Source organism: Poecilia mexicana, unplaced genomic scaffold (assembly GCF_051168715.1).
Source record: "Poecilia mexicana isolate PSO_F unplaced genomic scaffold, ASM5116871v1 scaffold_3, whole genome shotgun sequence".
Lineage (NCBI taxonomy): Eukaryota > Metazoa > Chordata > Actinopteri > Cyprinodontiformes > Poeciliidae > Poecilia > Poecilia mexicana.
Genome location: NW_028263372.1, coordinates 4,601,772 through 4,627,422, shown reverse-complemented (window position 1 = coordinate 4,627,422; position 25,651 = coordinate 4,601,772). Strand labels below are relative to the sequence as shown.

Below are 25,651 nucleotides of genomic sequence, written 5' to 3'. Positions count from 1 at the left end.
TGAGAAAAAGAGAAGTGCTGCAGGTTAACTGGTGAAAATATGTGAAAATGTAGCCAAGAATACATATTAGTGCAAAGTCTATGCAAATGTTATGCAAATAAAATGGGGAGTGGAACGCTGTGCACTGATTTTCCAACTTAAGACTTTCTGACTTTGAAGAACAAGCTTATGATTTACAGCCTACATTCAATATGTTTCTTAGACTGATATTTTTGCCACTGATAGCATAGGATAGCAGTCTAGGAAACATTTGGCATGTAGCAACACAGTGACTAACCACCAATGTCAGAATAGAGACAAAAAGCTGTGTTTCTATTCTGCATAAAATGCACAAGGTTTATGCTTGAATACCACAGACAAAAATAGCTCACTGTTAAATGAAAAGATAAGTAAATAAAAAAATAAATAAAGCTGGAGTTGCATCAGATTCAGCTTGAAGTATTATTTCCCTGGTTTTTAACAATTCGACTTTTTTGGGTTGCTTCTATTACCAACTCTGATAGATTATCAGTAGAGCAGGCGCTTAAATTAGCTAATCACCGCTGAGTTAGATTAGGTAATAGCAGCAGTAATCCATGACAGCGATCACTTATTAATAATCACAAAATAAACAGCAAGTCTAAAAATAAAATACCGTAACGGACTGAATGTTCAGTTCTTTGTGTGGGAAATGTTTGAGTGGTTTTTGGTATTGAATTCTGGTAGATATAATGGTGTTTTTGTCAGCTGGTATGGTAACAAGTCTGTGTGTACAGTAGCCGACACAAAGTGAGAAAAAGGACTACACAGTTTTTCTGTTATTTTCCCTTTGCTGTGGCACACTGCACTGAGTTAAGAACAGCTACATCTCCAGGTTTCATTTTGTTAACGAAGTTGTTCTGCCACAGAAGAAGTCTTCTTGTTTTTCAGCACTGTGTGCTAAATTTACGGATGTAAACAGTAACATGCAAGGGGTCAATACTGTTAAGGAGCATAACAAAATAATCTAACACTTATTTGACTACTTTTTGATGTTTATATTTTAGTGACTGAATATGTTTGTTAATATTAGCTTGTTTTGCTAACAGTAGTTAGCCAGGTCACCTAGCTCAGCATCATTGTTCAGTTGACCTGAATTCCATCTTCTGGGTTAAATGTGATGGCTCATCAGCGGTCTTATTGGTTTGTAATGAATTAAATTAGTTATTAACTTAAATTGATGTCTTCTGTTAAAGAAAGAAGTGATAAATTGTTTAGGGAAATATTTCAATTTTATGAACTAATTCCTATTTAAAAGCAGCACTGGAGCTTCTTTCAGTCACTTGCCTGCTAGCTGGTGAAAGCCTGAGCTATTGGTGCCATGAGCCTCATTCACACTTGTCAACGTAGAGCCCTGTAGACTCAACTTGTTCTGCGTTTGTATGATATATGATGGATTCCAGCTCACCCTACCCCCATCTAAAACTCCTACTGACCCATTGTGTTGTGGGTGTTTTCCTCTTATTCTTGCCCTTGGCCCTACATGGCCCCAAAGCACCCACCCATCTAGCTGAGATGGAGGTGATGTTAGGTCATTTGTGGTGCAGGATATGGAGAACCACACACAGACCGACCCCTGACTATCTGTGTTTGCGGATCACTTCACAGGACAATCTCCCTATCCATCTTTGTGGGGTCATTGTAGACCTGCCCTCAGCTGATAAAGGAGCTTCATTCACAGGGAAAACCCTCCTTCTTTCTTTCACTGTGTGGGGAAAGCCCTCACACATGTGCATGTGTGAGTGCGTGTGTGTGCGTGTGTGCTATTAGAGATTATATTAGAATATGAAGAGGCTTCAGGACTTCAAAGGTGGACATGTAATGTTGAGGAAGATAAACTCCACCACTTCAACAACCCTGCAAACTCATGCAAACAGTTCTGAATTTGTTTTACTGAATTAATATCAACATAAAATTAAGGAACAATAAAGTAAAAGTAAAGAAAAAATTAAAATTATGAGAAAAATAGAACATGAATGGTCAACAACTGGTGAGACTCGCAGTGTACAAAAATCCTTAGCCAGATATTTTTCTGCTGTCTTTGCAAATTTTATTGTTATATACATTGCATAATTATTCAGCTATATCAAAGAAATTCATGACAATTAAGATAAATACAGTTAAAAACATGGAAAATCAATGTGTAAAACCTGTGTGTATATTTGTGTTTATTCATATTTCCTTTAAGCATATTGAAAATATGATAGGATGAAAAAGTGTTTGTTCCATGATTTTGTTTTCTTTATTGTTTCAGAACAGCAACCCTGACTAATATGTATTAGTCAAAGACAGCGCAAGTAAACACAAAAGTGAAGATGTTTATTATGTATTTTCCAGGAACAAAGTGCCATTTTATAGTATATTGAAGTAACTCTATTACCTTAACTTATAAAAAATTCTGTATATATGAAACATAACTTAAATAAAATTAATTTGACTTGAAATTGGCCTTTGTCTCTTTAAGAAACTGCTGTTCTTTCTGACACTCATCAGGTCATCCCAACAATGCTCCTCCATTATGCTGTTTACTACCATTAAAGGACTGAGCAGTAGTTCTTATGTTAAGCTCAGCAGACGTGCAGTTCTACAGTACCTGAGGGAAGCTCCTCACAGTCCTCTGACCAATGTCATCATGGTTTCCTTTGATCTCCGCCATGCAACTTACTGACCACCTGAGATCTTACCTGTTTCACTAAAATAAGATGCATGTCTGAGCTGAGATAAGTGGTTAAGGATGCAACAATTTCAGTATTGCTCTTTTATTATGTATTTTCATTATGTTTTTACATAGTTGACACATAAACCTTGCCAGGCTGGAAGGACGTTAAAGCAAAAACAACAAATTATACTTACGTTATGTTATTCCCTCAACAAAAACATACCTGGAGTATTGACATAATTCTTTCATGCATGTTTGAGAAATCCTTTAATCTCCATGGCAACCATTCAGCTATGCAAAATGCCTGGGTGAACCAAGCCCTGCCTTCGAAACGCACCTCCTCCTCAGAGCTGCAGTTTCCTGATTTTCGAACTTCCACCTCACAGAGCAGACCTCCCCTGTGAGTCTCCCACTCAGCTCCTTGAGACTAGCCAACAGCAATTAGCACCTGGTGAAACTGTGCATTGGCTGCGCTCATTTAATGAGCTACTTCTCAGTGCAAGCACTGCACGAAAAGTGGGGTTTTTGACCTTGTACACTGACGCGAACGCAGCTTGTGAGCGACAGCTATCGACAGCAACCGAAAGCTAGCGGGGCAGCCCATTATCACTCACGGGAGTCGAATACTGTTGATTGCGGAATCCCATAAGCAGGGCGTAGCGGTTCAGGGGAGCAGGCTGGCGGGAGGTTCTTAACGATTCTACTTAGCATACAAATAGCCTAGCATATGCAAAGCTGAAGAGCAGACCAATGTGGATTCTCAGTCATTGGATGAAAAACAATGACTCACTGATATGTGATTCATCACTGACATGTGATTGGTTGATGTGTCCCCATTGTATAGCACACGTATTTATAAATCCCGCCCCAATCAATATTTTTAATGCTGTATTAAAATCTATATAAAAAATACCTATGTTTTTTTTCCTTTTTTAATAGTCATTGGTGTATTAAAATAGTCATATGATATTGCTTATATGCAACATGTTCATATATGAGAAACATAAATGAGGCACAGAATTTTTTTTTCTTTATTTCATTTTATTTTTTTGTTGTTTCCACACAAGACAGAAATTCTTGTCCACTTCTGGACCATCTGGCAGTGATTTTTTGTCCAAACATGTCCAACATTGTGCTGTGTTCAGGACAGGCCCGACGATTCTCCTATAGTGTAGACCTGAGGTCACTGAGCTCCTGGCTGGGGGAACTTGGGGTCTCCACCTCACCACAGCCTATCCTGACACCTCCTCTGCTGCCAGTACTCTCTGCCTTCCTCCATCACTTGTTAACACAGAACAGACAATCATTATGAGCTACAGGCATCTTTGTTGTCATTATGAAACTACAGTGAAATCTTGTGGCAACATCCAGCTTAGAATACATATACAAAACATTAAAAACTCAAAAAACATCCTATTAATGCATTCTGACAGAATATAAAACAACTTTAATGGAAAAAAAAGTAAAACACTCAGAAACAAAAATAAATAAATTAAATTAAAAGCACTTGGTATTTAAAAAAAATCCTCATAAGAAAAATGTCTGGTGATTTCATTGATTGATGTCCAAGTTTTTATTATTTCCAAAGAGACCAATAGGCATTATTAAAATGAATGATTAAAAAATGTGTGATGCAAAGAGTACGACAACTTTTTTCTTCTTGATCTACAGTCTACTGGTCGTTCAGAGCAAACAGCAGCAAAGTGTGTGGCTCCATCTGTACTAATGCAGGTGGAGCGGATAGACAGAGCACAGCGGGCTGCTGTCCTTAGCGTAAAGGTAGCTTTATGTACAAACTGGAAAATAAATTTGCTACCATTCTGCTCACAACAGACTGGCATCTACATGACTGGCAGATTTGTTTCTATGTATGACATAGAAGCCAAATCCCATCGCTCAGATGGACACAGACGCTATAAAAGGCTGGGCAAAGTGACAGTTAATCTATTAAGTTGACTGAATATGACAATATAAATGAAAAACAGGACTATGGAATTTTTTATAAGTGTCTTGCTTTATTAAATTGCCAAAATATTGGTTAATACAGCAGTATTAATACTATATATCAATATCAGCCCAAATTTTCAAATTTGTGCATCCATAACATTTACTTTTCTGTACTTGTAACTAACTAGTAACAATAATAGCTCACAGTCAACCTGGGAAAAAATTATACAAAAATCTGAAATTATATTCAATTGAATAATTAACAATAGTTCCACAAATACATATATAAAAAAATAATGTCTATACTCCTGTTTTTAGTTTATGTATTCATATTCAGTCACTTTAATAGATGAACCCTCACTTTGTCCAGTCATTTATAGCTTTTGTGTCCAAGTAAGCGACAGGATGTGGCTCCTTCATCACACACAGAAACACATATGCAAAGCCATGATGTGCCACACCACCCGTTTATTGTGACAAGAATGATAGGAAATTTATTTCCAGTTTGTCTACCTACACTAACTCGCAGCCCACTGTGTTCTGTCTGATCCAGTCAGTAGGCAGCAGCTCCAGCAGGAGAAAGGCTGTTGTATTTCAGGCATCGCACCAGACATATACACAGCAAATCCAGGAGGCCCAGATTAACACTGTCAGATTTGATTTCAACACTTTTAAAGTGTCTATATGGGTCCACACCAGAAAGTGTTAATTTAACTCTTTTTGGAGAGTTAGTACCTTAACTCTAATAAAGTGTCAAATATCAAATCTGCTGGAGTTAATCATTTAACACTTACTAACACTAATTCAGTGTTAGATCTTAATATTAACTCTCACAGAGTACTTCTTTAACTTCTTAAGAGTTATTTGTAATTAATATTAAATAGGTACTTATTGTGTTGAACTTTTAAAAATTCTTTGGAAAATAAACATTTAATAAAAGAGGCAATGATTTTCTCAAATGCATTTATTTCAAAAAGTGCACCATAATTACAAAACATATTACAACGTGGAATAATGTGCATGTTTCACATGTCGCTTTCCTTCACATATTGCTTTTTAAAACGTCTGACATATCAGCTGTGCAATACAAAATGCAGTATGCTTAATACATTTTTCTTCAATACAATATGCATGAAATTGTTCAAAGTACAAGGCGGAGAAAGTAAAACCTGTATCAATGCATGCAGTTCATGTAATATTTGATAGAGTACATTTTCTTTTAACAGGTTCTTATCCAGTTTCTGTTTCTGTTGATAAGAGACAGTTCATCTCTGCACTCCACCAGAGAGATGTCCACTCACTAACAGGTTGTCTTCAGGTTGTTGGGCTGTTCGTGACATTTGGCCGGAGACACCAACATGCTCCTCTACTGCATCGGACCGTCTTCAGTCTCTGAGTACTACAGCCAGTGTCGGTCTCTGGATCATAACAAACAAAAAACAGAACAATAAGGAATGGAGCGAAGGAATACATTTTTACTACAACTCTAACAACAAGCCTCCATTACAGAAATGTGGAGTTTCAGAGATATTAACACTTACATAATCATTTTTGGAGCTTGAATCTTCGAAGAATCCATGAAGGGATCAGGAGGGGGAGGTTAGGCTGACGACTGGAGATTCATCCTCAACCAGACTGGTTCAAAAAAGGCAATAAAAGGATTAAAACATGCTGCAAAACGTATATAAGAAGACACAACAGCGGGAATAATGCTCTCAACGTGAAAAAGCCTTTTACATTTTTTCAAAGGAAAAAAATCGATCAGAAAGGTTGATAAACCTGACCAATATGCATGTAAACATTCAACATCACGAAAAAACATACTCCAGATTATTACAGATCTGTTCAAGTTAGCCAGTAATTTGATTAAATGTTCACCGGCTCGATATTTGTCCAACAAATACTCCGCTAACATTCGGCATGCTAAGCTAAATATGGTAACACCGAGCCGTGTGGCGAACGTGACGTCTATCATGCAAGTTGAGCTCAACTCAAAATAATAGTTATAAACCATCTCATAAAAAAAGTAACTTACCAAGCGCAGTAAATAACTCAGACATGTGGAGAGTAAATAGTCCTGAAATGACTTGGCTTCTGTCGCTTCGCTTCGGTTGGAATCTGTGATTCTGGGGCGGAGGCAGTGAATTAACTCCTTCAGTGTTAGAGCCGCTGGTGGAGTTCAGAAGTCAAGAGTTATTGATTCCATTTTAACACCTCTAGATTTGATACGGAAACACTTTGTTTTAACACTGGATTTTAACTACTAATAATATACACCCCATAAACAGAAAGTGACTATATTAGAGTAAAATTAACTCTGCTTTTGCAAAAAGTCTACTAACACCAAAACATTTAACTCTTTTGAATTTGCTGTGTAAGGATGTGCATTTGGCCCCCAAAAAACAATAAAAACCCAGACATTGATCAATGAAATCTGCCCAAATCCCCAAATTGAGGACATTATGCAAAATAAATAATCACCCAGTTGAAACATGGTGCAATTGTGATGGATTGAAATTTGGTTATTTCAGAGGCTGACTAGTTTGATTTGGCTGAAGCAGTGGTCAGATTCAACCAGAAGGGGGAGTCTAGCGCTTGCGCTAGCTATAGTGAAGAGCACCAGAACATCTTTAGATAATAATAATCGCTGGAGCAGAAGCAACGTGTCCGGCTCTTTTATTAAAATTCTCCCCTTCTTCAGATATGAGTATATACATATACACACACATGTACCTGTAGATTGTACATTTGTTTCTTAACTTTCAGAAAGATTGTGAGTTTTTTTTGGACGCTCTGAATGTTAAATTTCGTTGTTAGCACTGTTAGCTCCACTGTTAGCACCGTTGCTAGCATACTGCTGTGTCAACGTTGATATCGTTGTGTATGTTTGTAAGTTAACCAGATAATAATAATCGCTGGAGCAGAAGCACCGTGTCCGGCTCTTTTATTAAAATTCTCACCTTCTTCAGGGCTTTTACACAATAAATAGTAAAACATAATTCAACAAACTTTGAGGCAGATAATTTGCCTTGATGAATTTTAATAAATCACAGTACTTGAGTCATTCAAGGAATTGTGACATCCCTGGATTCAATAAATCTTACCTACTTCTTTCTTGATCAACAGCTGGATAACTGGCAGTAGGTCCTGGATACAGCTGGAAAACATTTCTCTGCATTGTAAATAAGTAGCATAATCACATTATGTACATAAAAAATATTGAAGCATTAAATATCACAAACATTCTAAAATATTAGATACTTATACACAGTTGCATCTCTGTCCTCATCATGGACATCAGAAAATGTCTGAAGAGTTCTGATTAACACCCATGTGACCCCCATACTGTGAAGTGTCTGTGGAAATAAATGTAAAATAAAAAATATATGCAAATAAATAAGTTCAAGTTATTCTCTTTTACTCAGTGCATAAGACAACAAGCCATTGAACGATCGGGAATCATCGCAGTGAATGAACATAATGCATACCGGCTTCATCCCATCAGTCCTCATATTGAAGATCATGTCTGCCATGATGTTGATCTCTTCTGCTTACCACATTCTACCGTGCTGTACTGTGTTATAACAAAAGAAATAAAATAATAACCGGGAGATCAGTTTTACTTACAGATATTTGAGTGTTCACCAGCGATGTCTTACGTTGGACCACTTCTTTCAGTAACGAGTAATCTACCGCGTTTCTATTTCAAATCCAGTAGTCAGACTACAGTTACTTATCGAAATCACTTTGCATTACTGTGCGTTACTATTTTCTTTTGTAATTTAATTTTATTTCCTCTACGTGTCTTGGGGAGTAACCGTAGTTTCTATGCGACAGTATCAGCAGTGACAGAAACGTAAACAATGGAGGGAGGAGGGAGATGCGCATTTTGTTGCTGAAAAGGAACTATTTTGAATTTCGGTCGCTAATTCCGTTTATTTTGAGTGGCTTTGGGCTTGCTTTTTCTTTCTAAAGTCACTTGCACATTTAATGAGTCGTGGGCTGCGCTTTTCGGACTTTATAAGCAGACATTGTAAAATTCAGCTTCTATTTAAAGTGGAACTCACAATACACAATACGTCACAGGCATCAGGTAAAATATGTTACACCATTTAATTTGACAAAAAAATAAATAGCCAACCACTCAATATGAAATTTTGTTGACTTTTAGCAACAATGATTTATTACAAAAACCACAAGCTAAGAAATAATAATAGCTATCCTAATAAATAGATCAGTAACCAAAACTCCCTCAAAAATAATGTTAGGTTAGATTTAAATGACTCAGTTTATGTCAGTAAAGAAACCCAAATAGTTAAATGTCCAAAAATTCCCGTTCCTTTTTAATGCAAATATTGTCCACAAAAGAGTTCCATATCCTGGTAGAGTTTCTCCATTTTAATCCAAAGTCCAAATCCAAAATGAAAAATCTAAAGCAAAAGAATTTTTTTTATCCGATTACTCGATTAATCGTAAGAATAATCGATAGATTACTCGATTACTAAAATATTCGTTTACAACAGCCCTACTACGACCACAATAGAGACACAATCAGATGACTTATTAGAATAGAATAGAATAGAAGTACTTTATTCATCCCAACCGGGAAATTACTGTGCAGTTTCAGCATACACATACACACAGATCAAATTACAATATGAAAAATAAAATAAAAATAAGATAAATGCATAAAATATAAAATGTAAGATGTAAGATTCTGTACAGTATGAACAGTGAAAATTAATAATCTGTACAGTCTGTACAATAGTGCTTTGCAAACAATCTGTACAATATCGATTAATGGGCAGATATGTACAAAGGTAACTTAACGTTATTACCCCGCGATAATAACTCAATAGTCCTTGGAAAAACCTTATAAGCTTGTATTAAAGCAGAAAGTATGGCGGCCACCGTAAAAAAGGCTTACAGTATTCAATTATGCCGCATGAACTGATCAGTAGATTATTGCGAGGGAACGCAAAACCTTTTGCGAGGGAACGCAAAGGAAAAAAAATTCCCCATGTCCCCTGGAGGGCTCCGTAAAATCTAACACAAAAGCTGTTAGAGGTACTGATATTTTTAGCAGCAAGAGGGGCCCCTAAATCAAAATCTGCTCAAGGCCTCATACAGCCTTGGACCGGCCCTGCACATTGAGTAAATCCGCCGCACTGCGCAGAGATGCACAACAAACTGGAGATTTAATTGAATGCTGCTTCAGTAGCGCTTTCATTTCGTGTCTGTTGAGTTTTCAATCGTCACAGAAACTGTTTTGGTTGGTCGAGTTTATGGCACGAGTTTCTCAGATCTCTGTGCGCCGTGCACATTAACTCTAAGTAGACAACGCATTTGACATGGTTTGATGCATTGTGTAACCGGAAAAATAATACTAAAACAAATAATAAAATAATATAAAATCAGCGTGATGCGTGACTCCGAGGAGAGCGCGAAAGCTCCTCACCAGGCTGAACCTGCATGATGAGACTAGCGCTGCTCGTTATCCGCAAACGCTCTGGCCAACTGGGACCACAGACATAAACTTTACAGGGAAGACAGACACAGAGCCACACGCTGGGCAGCGTGTTGAGACGTAAACGCCGCATATTCGTTCACAAAGACAAATCATTCTCACCGCTCCACAACGAGCACCTCTGAATTCGCTACAAATTATTCCTGCGGTTCACATAGAGCTGCGCAACCAGAGCTAACGCGGCAGGTTTTAAACTCTTACGTAGAGTTCTCCCAAAGGATCACAATTCCTCACAGTAAGTTGATGTAAACGTCCATACATGTCAGCCTGTGTCCAGTTTGAGTGAAAGGAGGTGGCAGCACACGATCCCGCTGAGGTAAAGCAGCGGCAGCGCAGAAGCGCCAGCTGTGTGATTGGTCTGCACGCTGTCGGCTTTAAATGCATAAACTATAAACCTATCTAACCTAAACTTTAGGAATAAATCTGCTCTGCTAGTGAAATGCTAAGAGCAACAGAGTCGCTTGCAGCCCGGCCTTAAAAAAAAAAAAAGTTTTTTTTTTAATTTTTTATTTATTTATTATTACTATTATTTTCCTAGAAACGTAAACAAGCAACGCTTAGCCTGGCGGCAGGGCTAGTTAAGCATGGCGGGCCGCCAGGCTTATAATACACGGGGGGAAAACCCTGGGTTATGTTACAACATAAACCCTAGAATTTGTCTGACACAGCGGGATGGATCATCCGGGAAATGATGGACTAAAACTAACTAGTTTTAGTCCATGATGGACTAAAGTCCATCATGGACTTTAGTCCATCATCAGGAGACTAAAGTCCATCATGGACTAAAACTAACTAGTTTTAGTAACTAGTTTTAGTCCATCATTTCCCGGATGATCCATCCCGCTGTGTCTTTCTTAATGCAGGGCTTAAAGTAAAAAAAAAATCCTGAGCCTGAAACTTATAGTTATGATAGAAATTAACTATACCGTTGCTATTGCCACAGTTTAATAAAATGTGTCTTTGAATAGTGCAAACAATTGCTTCTAACAATACAATTAACAAGCTAAACACTCAAACTTAAATAAGACTTCAGTACATTTCAACTCAAAACAAAATGTAAAATATCTGTGCCCTAAAGGTTCGCCCTATGGAAGTAAATATGTGCCATCAGAATTTGAATAAAAAATGCATCCGAATTCAATTTTTTTTAAAATTCAGTGTCATTATTTGTACATGTTTGCAATTTTCATATGTTAAAAAAATTCACATTCCTATTTCAAAGATAAAATTTTCAATATATATTTTTTAAGTGTTAAAAAAAATTCAGCATATAAAAAAATTCAACTTTTAAAAATTCAAATGCAATATTTTCAGTGTCCTAAAAATTCAACTTGCTCAAATTCGCCGTCTCAAATTCAGCGTCTAAAAATTCGCTGTACAAAAATGGCAAGGTTACTTCAGGTCACAGACATTAGCAATCGTTGTCAGATTTCAACACCCAGCCAATCACATGACGCAGGTGTCATAGTGAAGAAATACCAGCATCACCGAGGCTAGCGACCATGGAGGCGAATGCAAACCCAACCCCAACGGTGAGTCTATGCTTTCATATTTCTGTGGTATATTTTATTTTGCGCATGAGGTTTGATACATTATCTTAAAACTTGATTTAAAACACGGGTTTGGGCCGTTGTTAATCTTACACCATGTAATGCTAGCATATTAGTTCTCGCTACCTCCTAGAGACCCCAGTCCCTCCCCCCTTCTCCTTCTCTTGGATGTCCCACACCCAATGTTCCTGTGTTTTATTTCAAAAAGAAATACCACTTGCGCCAAGTCTAGAATCTTTTAAGATAACTGATGGATGGCGACTTTCCGGGTTTTGTTTGTATGCTGTCTTAGGTGAGACCGAGACAGGCAGTCTTAGTAAAGTCGTAATTTTCCGGGAGATGCTACCGCTAATGACCGCAGTGAAGTTAGTTTCAAGTTGGATATTCGATATTCGAGCTCCGGGGAGTAAGCGGCGTTTAGCTCAAGGTTGATCCGATTTATGAACGCTACTGTCGGCCAGCGGTTCTCCACCGCTCCCGGCCGCAGCGCCCGAAGGTTGACTTAGGTACTGTCAACAAATTACCGAACCAAACATTCCTGTCAAAGAAACGTTAATGCCTTGAATTGTAACCAACGAACTAATTGTCAGTGCTAATTCAGGCTTTTACATGAGCCAAAATAGCATCTATAAAATTTTAAATTCAATATTTTCAATAATTTTAATATTAAATAATATAATGGTTTCTTCAATAGCTTCCAGGTCATGTGACCTAATGACTCAGAATCACTTTGAAATAATTATACTAGTCTCTTTAGATGAGGCACATTTGTTTTCCATTTTAACATATTTTTTTAAATCTTTTAGCAATTTGTTTTGTCAATATTTAGTATTTTTATTCAATAGCTTCAAGGTCTTGTGACCTATTGACCCAGAATCAGTGTGAAATTGTTCTCAAAGTGAAAAATCAGCAGCTCTACTCTCTGTCCCTCCTAGATGACTGAGCTTCTCATCCTATCACTAAGGGAGAGCCCAGACACCTTATGGAAAAAACTAATTTTGGCCGTTAGTTTGTGATTTTGTTCTTTCAGTCAAGACCTTTAAGCCTATGCCATAGATGAAGGTAGGGACGTAGATCAACTGGCAAATCAAGAACTTTGCTTTTTGATCCAGCTGTCTCTTCACCACGACAGACTGGTACAGCGACCACTTTACTGCACCAATTATCTATTGATCTCCTGTCCATTTTGCCCTCATTCTTATGGATTCTGTATTTTCCTCCATCTCTTTTAGCCTCTTAACACGCTGCAGCATACATAACCATGTTTATATGTGACTGCTGACATGTAAACAGACTGAAACTGATTAGAGTACCGTTTAGGGAGGGTACAGACTGCAGAGATGAATAAAAAGCTAAACTTGCTACAATCTTTGCCTCACTTGGCCCAACGCTGGACGGTGAATGTAACATAGGAAGCATGATGTTCCATTTGGATGATAAGTATGGCTTGTGGAATTTGATCATCTTTTAGCATTAAAGCTTGTTTTTATATATAACCAAATCTGATTATTTCTCAAGGTCATTTAAGATGAGTGGTTCTGGTCGGGTCCTGAAACTGGTTAACGGACATGGGTGGTGAACAGAGACAGAAATGAATGAACTCCAACAGTGAACAAGATCCTAAAATGCTTAAACTCCTCCACTTGGGTCAGGACAATCTTCCCTGACCCAAATAAGGCGCTCTACCCTTTTCCAGCTCAAGACCATGGCCTTGGATCTGGAGGTACTGATCCTCCTCCCGGCCGCTTCACACTCATCTGCATCCTGCTCCAGTAAAGCTGTAGATCATGACCTGATGAAGCCAGTATAGGGCCACATCATCTGCCAAAAGCAGAGGTGTGATCCCAAGGCCACCAAAATGGATCCCTTCAGAACCCCGGTTGTGCAGAACGTGGCCTCGGACAGAAAACACCCAAATCCAAAAATCTAATCAAATTTTATTTATATATCACATTTCAACAACAAGGCATTTCAAAGAGCTTTACACCATAAAAACACAAACATACAAAGTCATAGAAACACGACCAACAACTGAAACATTACATTATCTCACTACATATCAGATTGTTTATTAATGTTCCATTAATTAGCGCATGGCTCTCATCTCGGGTCATGATGAGATGAGACTATTTCTAGTTAGAACCTCTCAACCTCACACACCAGCTCAGGCTCCCACCAGAGAGGTGATGCCCACTGATAAAAAGTCTTATCACCCAGGGTCAGATGGCCAAGGTCCCCTCCCTCGGCCTTCTAACATCCCACATTGCACCCAGCCCTTTTGGCCCACAGTTGGTGAGCCCTTGGGAAGGTGAACCCACTGTTGGCTGAGCCTGGCCAGACTCCATGTGTTTTGGCACCAGATGCTTGCCACGGAGCACCAACTCCAGGCCCGGCTCCAGGGTGGTGCCCTGGTGACCTGCGTCCAGGTGAGGGGACACTGTATCCATTAACTGTGCTCTTCATAAAGGGTCTTGGGCTGCTCTTTGTCTGGTTCATCACCTCTAGCATTGGGTGACCCTACAAGGGGTATGAAACCCCTGACAGCATAACTCCTAGAGTCACTTCAGCACTCAAACCCTTTCATCACGATAAGGTGGCAGCCTATGGAGGTGAAGAGAAAATAGGAAATATATTTTTTAAATACAAAATTGCCTAAAAAATAATAAAATGGGTCAAAATGAATTAAAAATGAGCGTACCTCATTGTTCCAGTCTACTAAAACAATTTTACACTGATTTCGAGTAATTGGGTGAAAGTTTAGTGAGAACTCCTGCTCGGGTTCTCACTAAAACCAGGAAGATAGAGCACATAACACCAGTTTTAAAGTCCCTACACTGACTCCCTGTAGCTCATAGACTAGAATAGAAAAATACTGTTGTTAGTTTATAAATCACTGAACGGTTTAGTACCTCAATACATTACAGATCTGCTGTTGCATCAACCTTCCAGACCCCTCAGGTCTTCTGGTTCTGGTTCTGGTCTGCTCTGCATCCAGAACCAGAACCAAACAAGGAGAAGCAGCATTCAGCTTCCATGCACCACAAATTTGGAACAAACGTACAGAAAACTGTAAAACAGCTGAAACACTGAGTGCCTTTAAATCTCGACTAAAAACCCACCTGTTTAGAGCTGTATTTGAAACGTAATCAATTACGAATTTAATGACAGTTCTTAACTTAATTTCTTTGATTGTTGCATGACTCTGTGTTTTCATATTTTTATTATGTAAAGCACTTTGAAATGCCTTGGTGCTGAAATGTGCTGTTCAAATAAAATTTGATTGATTGATTGATGACCTAGAAGCCAATATAAAAATACCTACAAATTATAAAAAGGACTCAAATCGAATATAAATGACTGTGCCTCATCTATACAGACTGGTAGAATTATTTCAAAGTGATTTTGAGTCATTAGGTGACATGACCTGGAAGCTATTGAATAAAAACCCTCAATTTTGGTGAAAAAAATTCCTAAAAAATGGAAAATTATTTAAAATGGAAAAAAAAATGACTGTGCCTCATCTATAGAGACTAGTAAAACAATTTCAAAGTGATTTTGAATCAATAGGTCCCATGACCTGGAAGATATTGAAGAAAAACCCTAAATTTTGACGAAAAAAATTAATAAAAAATGGAAAATGGCTAAAAATGGAAAACAAATGTGCCTCATCTAAAGAGACTAGTATAATTATTTCAAAGTGATTCTGAGTCATTAGGTCACATGACCTGGAAGCTATTGAAGAAACCATTATATTATTTAATATTAAAATTATTGAAAATATTGAATTTAAAATTTTATAGATGCTATTTTGGCTCATGTAAAAGCCTGAATTAGCACTGACAATTAGTTCGTTGGTTACAATTCAAGGCATTAACGTTTCTTTGACAGGAATGTTTGGTTCGGTAATTTGTTGACAGTCCCTAAGTCAACCTTCGGGCGCTGCGGCCGGGAGCGGTGGAGAACCGCTGGCCGACAGTAGCGTTCATAAATCGGATCAACCTTGAGCTAAACGCCGCTTACTCCCCGGAGCTCGAATATCGAATATCCAACTTGAAACTAACTTCACTGCGGTCATTAGCGGTAGCATCTCCCGGAAAATTACGACTTTACTAAGACTGCCTGTCTCGGTCTCACCTAAGACAGCATACAAACAAAACCCGGAAAGTCGCCATCCATCAGTTATCTTAAAAGATTCTAGACTTGGCGCAAGTGGTATTTCTTTTTGAAATAAAACACAGGAACATTGGGTGTGGGACATCCAAGAGAAGGAGAAGGGGGGGAGGGACTGGGGTCTCTAGGAGGTAGCGAGAACTAATATGCTAGCATTACATGGTGTAAGATTAACAACGGCCCAAACCCGTGTTTTAAATCAAGTTTTAAGATAATGTATCAAACCTCATGCGCAAAATAAAATATACCACAGAAATATGAAAGCATAGACTCACCGTTGGGGTTGGGTTTGCATTCGCCTCCATGGTCGCTAGCCTCGGTGATGCTGGTATTTCTTCACTATGACACCTGCGTCATGTGATTGGCTGGGTGTTGAAATCTGACAACGATTGCTAATGTCTGTGACCTGAAGTAACCTTGCCATTTTTGTACAGCGAATTTTTAGACGCTGAATTTGAGACGGCGAATTTGAGCAAGTTGAATTTTTAGGACACTGAAAATATTGCATTTGAATTTTTAAAAGTTGAATTTTTTTATATGCTGAATTTTTTTTAACACTGAAAAAATATATATTGAAAATTTTATCTTTGAAATAGGAATGTGAATTTTTTTAACATATGAAAATTGCAAACATGTACAAATAATGACACTGAATTTTAAAAAAAATTGAATTCAGATGCATTTTTTATTCAAATTCTGATGGCACATATTTACTTCCATATTCGCCTTACAGGCAAAAATCCCTCAACATTAAATAAGAGTTCTTTCAGTCAATGTTTTTCCAAGTAATTTAGAACATGCAACATTACCAACTAAATCAGTTTCTCAACCTTTTTGGGCCAGCGCCCCCCAGCCTTTATCTAGGTCCCTCACTGCCCCCCAACAAAGAATTTGTAGGCTACTTTGCACTGACTATTATTTTATTATTAATATTTGATTTTTATGCTTGTTTCTGTATTTATCATCAAGATAATTTCCCAGAGAACAAAAAAGCCATGGGAATAGAAATAATTTTCACAAGTGTCTATGAAAAATTTAATGAACAATCAACTTAAAATTTGTAGGCCAACAGCAGCCAATCAGAGTGGAAAAAATATTCTTGTTCTTTGCCATTTTCTAGTTGTTAAATATTCAACAAAATGACCAGATAAAAGATGTACAGCAATGCCAGTTTAATCTTTGATCTATTTGCAAAAAAAAACTGAGCTCTGCAACATTAAAACATGGATAGAACTGTAACTACATTAATCATAACTCTTCTTCTCTTCAGTGTTTCGGTTTCTGGTGGTGCAGCTCTGTGCTGCCTTCAGGAGAATGGGACATCAGAGTATCATCCATAAAATTTCACCCACATGGCATTTATTGTGCAAACCAGAGCTTTCAGTGGAAAAACAAAAGTTCCTTTTAATGCCATAGAAATATGAGACAGAAACATGGATTATTTCTTTATATAGACCTGTCTATTGATTTATAGATTAATAGTTTTACTGGACAGAAATTACAAAGAACAAATCTGGTTCTTAATCAAATCCTAATGAGTCAAATTGAAAGTGTCATGGAGTCGTCAGCCTCATGACATTAACACTGACATGAAATAAATATATTAAATCTTATTAAAAACATAAATGAGTGATAAGTTCTTTACTGTTATGGTCTGTAAGATATATTTATTCTCAGTATTAGATGCGGTCTCAACAAACCCATGGCACTTCATCAATATTATTTGATCTTTTTCTGGAAATGGTGTCTGTTTATTCTTGCCATACAGTCCTCTGTATTAATTATTGCTTGAAAGGTCTTGCCATACCATTTTATTCCTCTGTATTTACTTTAGTTTATTCTTGCATTTTCTTCTTCATTCATTTCCATTTAGTTTCCTTTGATTAGTATTATCCTCTCTTGGTTTATTGCTATGTCCACTTTAGTTTATTTCCTGTTGCTAGATTTATTTTATCATTTATTGACGCATGCCATCCGTAATCTTCACTCATCACCTGCTGCGCCGCCTAATCGTCATGTTTCACATCATGTGTTGATTTTTCACTGTTCAGCGTCAGATTCTCTGTTTTTATGCCATAATTCACATCTAGTTCGTCACTCCGTTTTATGTCCCGCTTCTCCTGTTTCAGAGTTTTGCGTAATGTGCGCGTTGTTGTTTTTTTTTTTTTTTACCCCCTTAGGTGCAGGGCATATCGATGGGGAAAAGGCAGACTGACATAAACCTTTTAAAACAACGGAAACAATTTCGGTATTCTGATTATTGAAATTTAAAAGTGTTGTGGCAGTACCATTGTTCTATCACACCCGCTTCATACCGGATCACTTACAGCACCGGTATTAACGCTATAAAATGAACGCTCTCAATCGTGGTATCACCATGGAGGGATTTCTTTATTTAAATGGGTTCATTTTTCAGAGGGATACAAAGTCAGGGTATCGTGAATATTAGTAATTACATGTTTATAAGAGTGATTTTCTGTTGTCCTTCCATGGAAGCGGGCAGCATCCAGACAGAAATAAAACACTTTTTAATATAAGTTGCTGCTTTGACATGATCACAGAACTGCCAAAACATATATACAAAAATCCTCAATAAAACATAAAATATTAGAAAATCAGACACCAGACAAAGTGAATCACAGCAACGTCATCAACCGGTGTAACACTGAACTGATGCGGCGAAGCTACCAGTAGCAGGAGCGGAGCTGTGCCAAAAGCTACAAACACTGAATAGAAGAAGAAGAAGAAGAAGAAGAAGAAGAAGAAGAAGACGAGCTGCCATGGATACAGTTGCAGCCAGACATGATTTAATGTTACACAATGCAGTTTTAGGAAGTTGCTCAAAGTCTAAACTGGCATTGTGATTGTAAGGTGTAAAGTTTATCTTCGACCAAACGCCCCCCAAAGGAATCCCAGCGCCGCCCTTTTGTAAAAATTTCCGCCAGCTTCCCGTCTTGTCCCCTTTCCTTTGCCCAGCGCCACCTGTTTTTAATTCCTTTCTCAAGTAAACGTGTTTCTTTACCGGGTGAGACAAACTCCATCTTCTTTCATATCGCATTTGATTTAACAGAACGCATGCACTTCTTTTCTACAAAACGTTTTAGTCATTGGTAAAGAACACGGGAGCTAGAATTCTGATTGGCAGACATCTTTGTCTATTATCTACAGTTTAGTTGAGGCAGGCCATTTGGTCCAATGCTCGGTTTGCTTGGAAGTCTGGCCCCCAGACGGAGCTCTTTACGCCTAAGTTTCAAACGTCTGACTAAATAAATCTTCCTTATTTTAATTGTAAGTAGTTCTTTAAATGCCCTGTGAGATTATATACTTACCCATGTATCCATAACAACCGGAACTTTCAATATCCAGCAAGTTATTTTCGCAATTTACCATCTATTAAATGAGTGCCCCCCCCCGGATTAATTACACTCTCTGCAGCTGCAGCTGTGAAGTTGCCGTATTAACCCAATATTTGCTGGAAAGTGCAACGTCTCCACTTTCAGAAACCGTTGGAATTTTTTTCAGATGGCGCTACGTGTGGCGGAATTACGGTACTGCAAATTTAGATGTGTCGCCGCCATCACGTTCTGGTCTAGCCCGGAGACTACAGTTTGGTTGAGGCGGACCGTTTTGGTCAAAAGCCGGAAATCCGGCCCCCGGCCGGAGCTCTTTAGGCCCTGTTAATGTTAATATATTTGCTGCGAATGATGTCGAGCTTCGCGTTGCGCTCCCAAAAACTGAAAAAATCGAGACTAATATGAACAGCACAATAAACGTGAAAACAGCCATGAATGAACGTGTCCGTAAAGTTGTGTGACTAAACGCCATTATAATTAATTATGTCAAGATAAATCTCACAGATCTGTGCAGCGGGTCATCTGAGTTCTGGAGCGGCAGGAGGAGCTCTGTGCACTGCGCTGTGACACCAAACTCAGGGCGTAACTCAGAACCTGGAGGTTGGGGCGAGGGGAAACATTTTTTCGGACCCCCGTCTAAAATCCTAGAAAATAGAGTTTTCCAGACAATACTGGAACACACAAAAACACACACAAATTTGTTTTGTACTGATGTAACCATTAAACACTCTCCCATTCAGTTCAACCATATAAGTGGAGACACATTGTTAATGTTAGCATTATAAAATAACTTGCAATTAAGTATTGGCAAAGCTCAATGTAATTTTCACAGGCGGCAGAGTGTTGCTGTCATCAGCTGCTGAAAGTAACCAAAAAAATTACTTTTAATGTAACTTAGGGTGTATTCAGACCATAGTCCAGTAGACTTGGTTCGACTGGGGACTAAAATTGCAACATTTGTTACATTTTCAGAACTCTAGTTTGCATTCAAACTGCACTGTGTCAAACGACTAAAACTAACTGAAAAACGTGTTCCCCCCGTCGCCTGTGGGGGCGTTGCACCAAGAACTACTGAAGGAATCGACACAAAACCTCTGAAGGAGGTCAGGGCAACTTCCTTCTTCACAAAAAGTAAACAAAAAGGGAGCAGTGTCAGATTTTAGCGGTTGTAGGATTTCTTCATTGATATACATTACTGGTTTGGACGTTGCCTGTTAGCCGCTAACGCAGCGACGCTCCTGCAGCTGTCGTTACTACTAAGTGAGTCTGTCCACTAAACTAAGCTATTTCAATGCGGGATGAGCATGAATCACAAAAATGATCGCAGCGCCTTTATTTCTTACCCGATTTCTATAAATATGGCTTAAATTACAGCTGAGAAAATTGCTGATGTTTGTAAGTATTCGCCCTTGATATAAATCTATACACAGTTTGGTTTCTATCAAGATGCAAGAGAGGACTAAGCAAATTCCTCCATCCTTGATGATTATGTTCAAACAAATGAGGCAATAGTTAAGTTTTTGTCACTTATTAAAGGTTTAAAAATTACAGCAGCTGCAGAGCGCCACAGCAATGGGACAATATGCTGATAAAAAGTTGTAAAACAACTTCAAACCATTTATATTCTGCTTTTCCTTATTTAGTATCTGCATGCAAACCCGCTGATATGACAACCGACACGAAATCTTCGTTAACCCGCAGAGCAGAGAGTAATATATTGCCCAGAATGTCCTGCACTTCCTGCTTTTGAAATGGTCTCTAGTCAGGTTGCATTCAGACAGGTTTTCTACAAAGCACTTCAACCGTTCCGAGACCTAGATTTTCAGGTGGATCTCAGAGTTCGGTTTTTAAGTCCGTTTTGGAATTCAAATTTGCATTCGGACCTCCCCAAAAACTCGGAATTCCTAGACAAACGGATTAGAGTCTGATTCAGGACGCTAATCCTGGGTTGGTCTGAATACACCCTTAGTTACTTTCTAAATCAAGTAATCAGTAAGCTAACTAAGTTACTTTTTGAAGCAGTAATCAGTAATCCGATTAAAGTTACTTTTTCAAAGTAACTATGGCATCACTGATGTTCACCACTAATCGTGAAATCCTAACTCACTGAATAGGGTATATGCCACGGACTTCCGTTTTAGCACTTCCGCATTTTTTTTCCACATAGCCTGCTTCCGGTGCACAGATCACTCTGTGTTAGAGATGGAGTTTTTCACTCGGTCCTTGCTGTATTTGCCCACAGTAACCTTTAACGACGTTTATCGGATTATTGAAGTAGCTTCAACAACTCCGACGTCGAAAAAGGACAAGGGATTACAAAAATGATGCATATAAGAGGCATTAGTTTATAAAAATCGAGGCAAACCTAAATTTACCATTTTAAAAACAAAAAGCAGCAGGAGGATGAAACTTCATAACCTCATTTTCTAAGCAGAATCTCAGAGGGAAAAAAAGAGAAATTACATTGTGTAACTCAAGAACAGATTATAGCAGCCAAGTGGAAAAATTCACTCTAACGTGGATAATAATTATGAAACAGCAAAGGTAGATAATCATATATTCGGGATTCGGGAAATACGTGATTTGCACCATTTGTTCTGTGGGTTTTTTATGTGGGTCGGTGCCACTTAAACGGCTGTAAAGCGAAGGTTTTGGACCTTAATCTGACTGACTTCTTGTGTGGTTTGGAGCATTGCTGCTCTCGGCTGTATTTAAATTACCGTGCTCGGTATCGCTCCGACTGCATGTTAAATGTATTTTATATAATTGTCACATAAACAAAAACTAAGGAGTTGCCTAAAAATAATTTCATACTCCATATAACATAAACGCACATCAACACACACGTATTGACTTACCTTGTGCCGAATCGCTGCCTCTGTTCTCAGCCTGTTCCCGTTGCAGTGGATTTCCTCCGGCATTATTTTCCTCCAACAAATTATTCCACTAAACGAAACAAGTACAACTCCCTTTATATCCCCCATCTTCCCCTTTCTGACGCTGGATCTTCAATATCCTCAAGCTTTGAAATAGCAGGCAGCTACAAATCGCGTGTTAGCTGTAGTGGCTAAGTTTTGGCTACAGTCCGCTGTCACCTTGATCAGCTAGAAAATGAAAAAACTAAGCACTGGATGGTGCCGGCTAATTACTGGAAACAACGGCACACCACAAAACTCAGTCGTTGTACCAGCAGCTCAGATATTTTAAGTTTTGCGTCTTTTTCATGGTACAGATCTTGCAGCTTCGGCCAAGAACAATAGGAGCAAGCAGGACCCGGAACCAACCTATGTGGAATAAATTCAAACGGAAATACGTCACCACCTCTCGTGGCATATACCCCATTTCACTTCGTCCTTGTGGACTCCGGAAGAGCGCATTGGCAGCGTGGTCTGAGGCCTGGCTAAGGCTGGGTCATTTTTCATGTCTAAAAAAATAAAAGAAGATACGAGTATTTTTAAGAGTTTATAACATCAGATGTAATAAAAATACAATAAGAAATCTCATCCTACACACGTTTTGGCATTATGAAAAAGACAGACCGCTTTATGTAAGAAACAAATATGACACTTGTGTGGAGGAGTCGCTACTTTGCTAATAAAAAGCTTTCCTACCGTGAGTTTGGTCTTGTTGGAGTGCCGCGGTGTCATCTGTTGTTTTCTACCCGGACATTACTTTAATATCAATACGATACTGAAAAAGTAACTCCGTAAAGTAGTACTTTTTCACCATTTCACACAAAGCACGGACATTTTCGTTAACGGCTTCAGCATTTGTGCAGATCTTCTTCTGGAGTTTAATGGCAGTTGCCGACCAACTATAAAAGCGCATTACTGCCACCAACTAGACTGGAGAGTGAACAGGAAGTTGACAAAAAATAAATTCTACAAAATTTGTTTTTCAAAAGTTATGTGACAATATATTGTATTTTTATTATAATTAATTGCTAAAATGTTTTTAATTGGGTAGATGTTTATTTACTCAATTCTACTTTGAGCTGTCTTCTTTTTAGTTTATACAGAATATAATAAATATGATTGATCAAATTTATTGCCTAACAAAACTTAATCAAATAATACAAATATTTACACTCTGTCAGAAAGTATCACATATTTTCAACTATTTTGTTCTTCAATTTAAATTCAAGAGTTAAGCAACTAATTCTGAATACTGATAAATTATCTTTAGTTTCTTCAGCCTTGTATTGTGGTATGGAATGCATACTACTACTCCAATATGATTTGACTCTGGGTCTATAAAGAAATCAGTGAACAGTTTAGTTTGAATATTGTTCACAAAAATATTTTTTGTACAATGAACCACTCTGGAACAAGTTTCTTTTTTTATTTTTGATTCAGTTACATAATGATAAATCTACAGATGAGTGGAATGTCAAAGTAAGATCACGTTCAACAAAAGTCTTTGCATATAATCCTGAATATTCTGCTTTCATATCATCAATTCAACCAAAACTAAGTTTTTCAGTGCTCCTAATACACCTGTAAGATTTATTTTACCGGATATTCTTTCTCCAATCATACTTCCTCATGCCATACTTCTATAACTGAACAATCCCTACAGACTTCTCAAAATCTCTTAGACTGTTTGGCCTATTGCACTGCAATGCCGACATGTGTTTACATTTCCATTTGAAGGAATACATGGTGGAATACAGGCTTTTTTGAGCAAGTATTCCAACATGTTTCCATTGAAACACTCAAGCAAGTGTTTCAATGGAAACTGGGAATGTTTAATCACAAAGTCCAGATTAGGAGGTAATTTCAGAAGAGTCAACAACTTAGTATGCCATGAACATGTGCCTGTGGTACTATAATGACCAATATTTTACATGTGCAAATGATTAGAACGTGTCACATGATGACACAACTGATGTGCTTTATGTAAAGCTCAGTGTTTTCATGTTGGCAGAAACACTTCTCTTGGAAATGTGAACAGCGGTGGCTCTGTCTGCATTCCACCACACAATCTTGGATGAGCTTAACAGACATGCAATGTTGACAATGTATCATCAGATTTACCCTAAAAATTCTACTTAACGATGCACACTTGGTTACATGCCTAAGGTGAGAGAAGTGTGGTCAAGCGCTGTATTTGTTCCATTTGTATTACTTGTAACATTAGAACATTTTCGGCATTAACACTGAGGGGTTTTGGTCGGGTCCTGGAACTGGTAAACAGACCTGGGTGGGACACAGAAGTTAAAATGGGTGGACTACAACAGAAACTACAGTCAGAAAGGCTGGTGCTCAATAGTTGATTTGCAATTGCATGGCTCCCAACAACTTCTTTTAAATATGCAAGCCTCACCTATGCCCAAGAGGAGTGTGTGATAGGGCAACATGGACTCACACAGTTTTTGTCAATTCTTTTTGTCAGTTCCCTACAATTTCCCATTCTGACAAAAACTCTTGCCGATAGCCCTCGATCTCTAAGCGCATGGCAGTGCTAGGTGTCAATAGCTGTTGAAAATCTCACTTTTCATGCAGTGAACGCTGATAAAAAATATTGTTAAAAGGTTATTAGAGGAGCCGTATTGTAATCACTACCTCAAGGTAGAGTTCCAGAAAAAGCAGGAGGAGGAAAAGTAACAGAATCCTAAATTCAAGGTGTTAAATTGCAAAGTCAAATAAATACAGAATTTTTGTAACAACTGAAGGTAACATAGTTACTTGGTTGTGCTATAAAATGCCACTGTATGCCTAGAAAATACATTATACTGTATTTTGTATCCATCCCATGACTGATACTTTTTTTAAAGGTTTTGTTGGCTCTAGAAGTGACTTTCTGAAAACTCAACCATGAAACATTTAAAACAGTTCAAGTTGTTCTTTATATTGTTTAGCACAACTTTTACAATAACAGTCTTCTGAAACACCCACGGACTAAATGAATTATTTATTTAGTCAGAATAATTTTTTTTGTTTTTTTGCTATAACGTTCTCTTTTTGTTGTTTTATATTCAATTATTATTGCAGTATTCTGTTTTCTTTTTTTGACCCAACCAATAGTCTTTTTTTTATTGTGATTGCTTTGCTGAAAAGTAGTAAGGCATGTATGCATGCAACAGGCTGAAAATGCATTAACACATTTATATGAATACGTAGATGTAGTGTGTCCTCCTCCTCTGTTTCTTGATGTGTGTGGCAGTGTGTTTTCTGGATACATGGACATGAACAACAGCTTTAGCTTTTTGCTGAAAGGAAAATCAAGAAGTGGAGTTTAAGCATAGCACCCGGGTGGTGCTACATGTTTAAACACAATTGAGACACACACACACATTTCATTTTCTTTTTTTTTTTAAGTGCCCGCTATAATGACTCCATAACGAGCTTCTTTCTAATGCACAACTGAAAATGTTGTCCTTACTTTAAACTTCACTAAATACAACCTCAAAAGCAAAGTTTGGTGC

At 37.9% G+C, this 25,651-nt stretch overlaps 2 long non-coding RNA genes across 2 annotated transcripts; one reads left to right on the top strand and one right to left on the bottom strand.

Moving 5' to 3' along the window:
• The first annotated feature begins 13,118 nt into the window (after window positions 1-13,118).
• Window positions 13,119-17,268, top strand: LOC148160126 (uncharacterized). Its single transcript, XR_015762471.1, has 2 exons — window positions 13,119-14,127; window positions 17,142-17,268. It is a non-coding gene; the product is annotated as an uncharacterized LOC148160126 (long non-coding RNA).
• LOC148160127 (uncharacterized) lies at window positions 13,619-16,579 on the bottom strand. Its single transcript, XR_015762470.1, has 2 exons — window positions 16,147-16,579; window positions 13,619-14,302 (listed from the first exon to the last, which is right to left on the bottom strand). It is a non-coding gene; the product is annotated as an uncharacterized LOC148160127 (long non-coding RNA).
• Window positions 17,269-25,651: the final 8,383 nt, after the last annotated feature.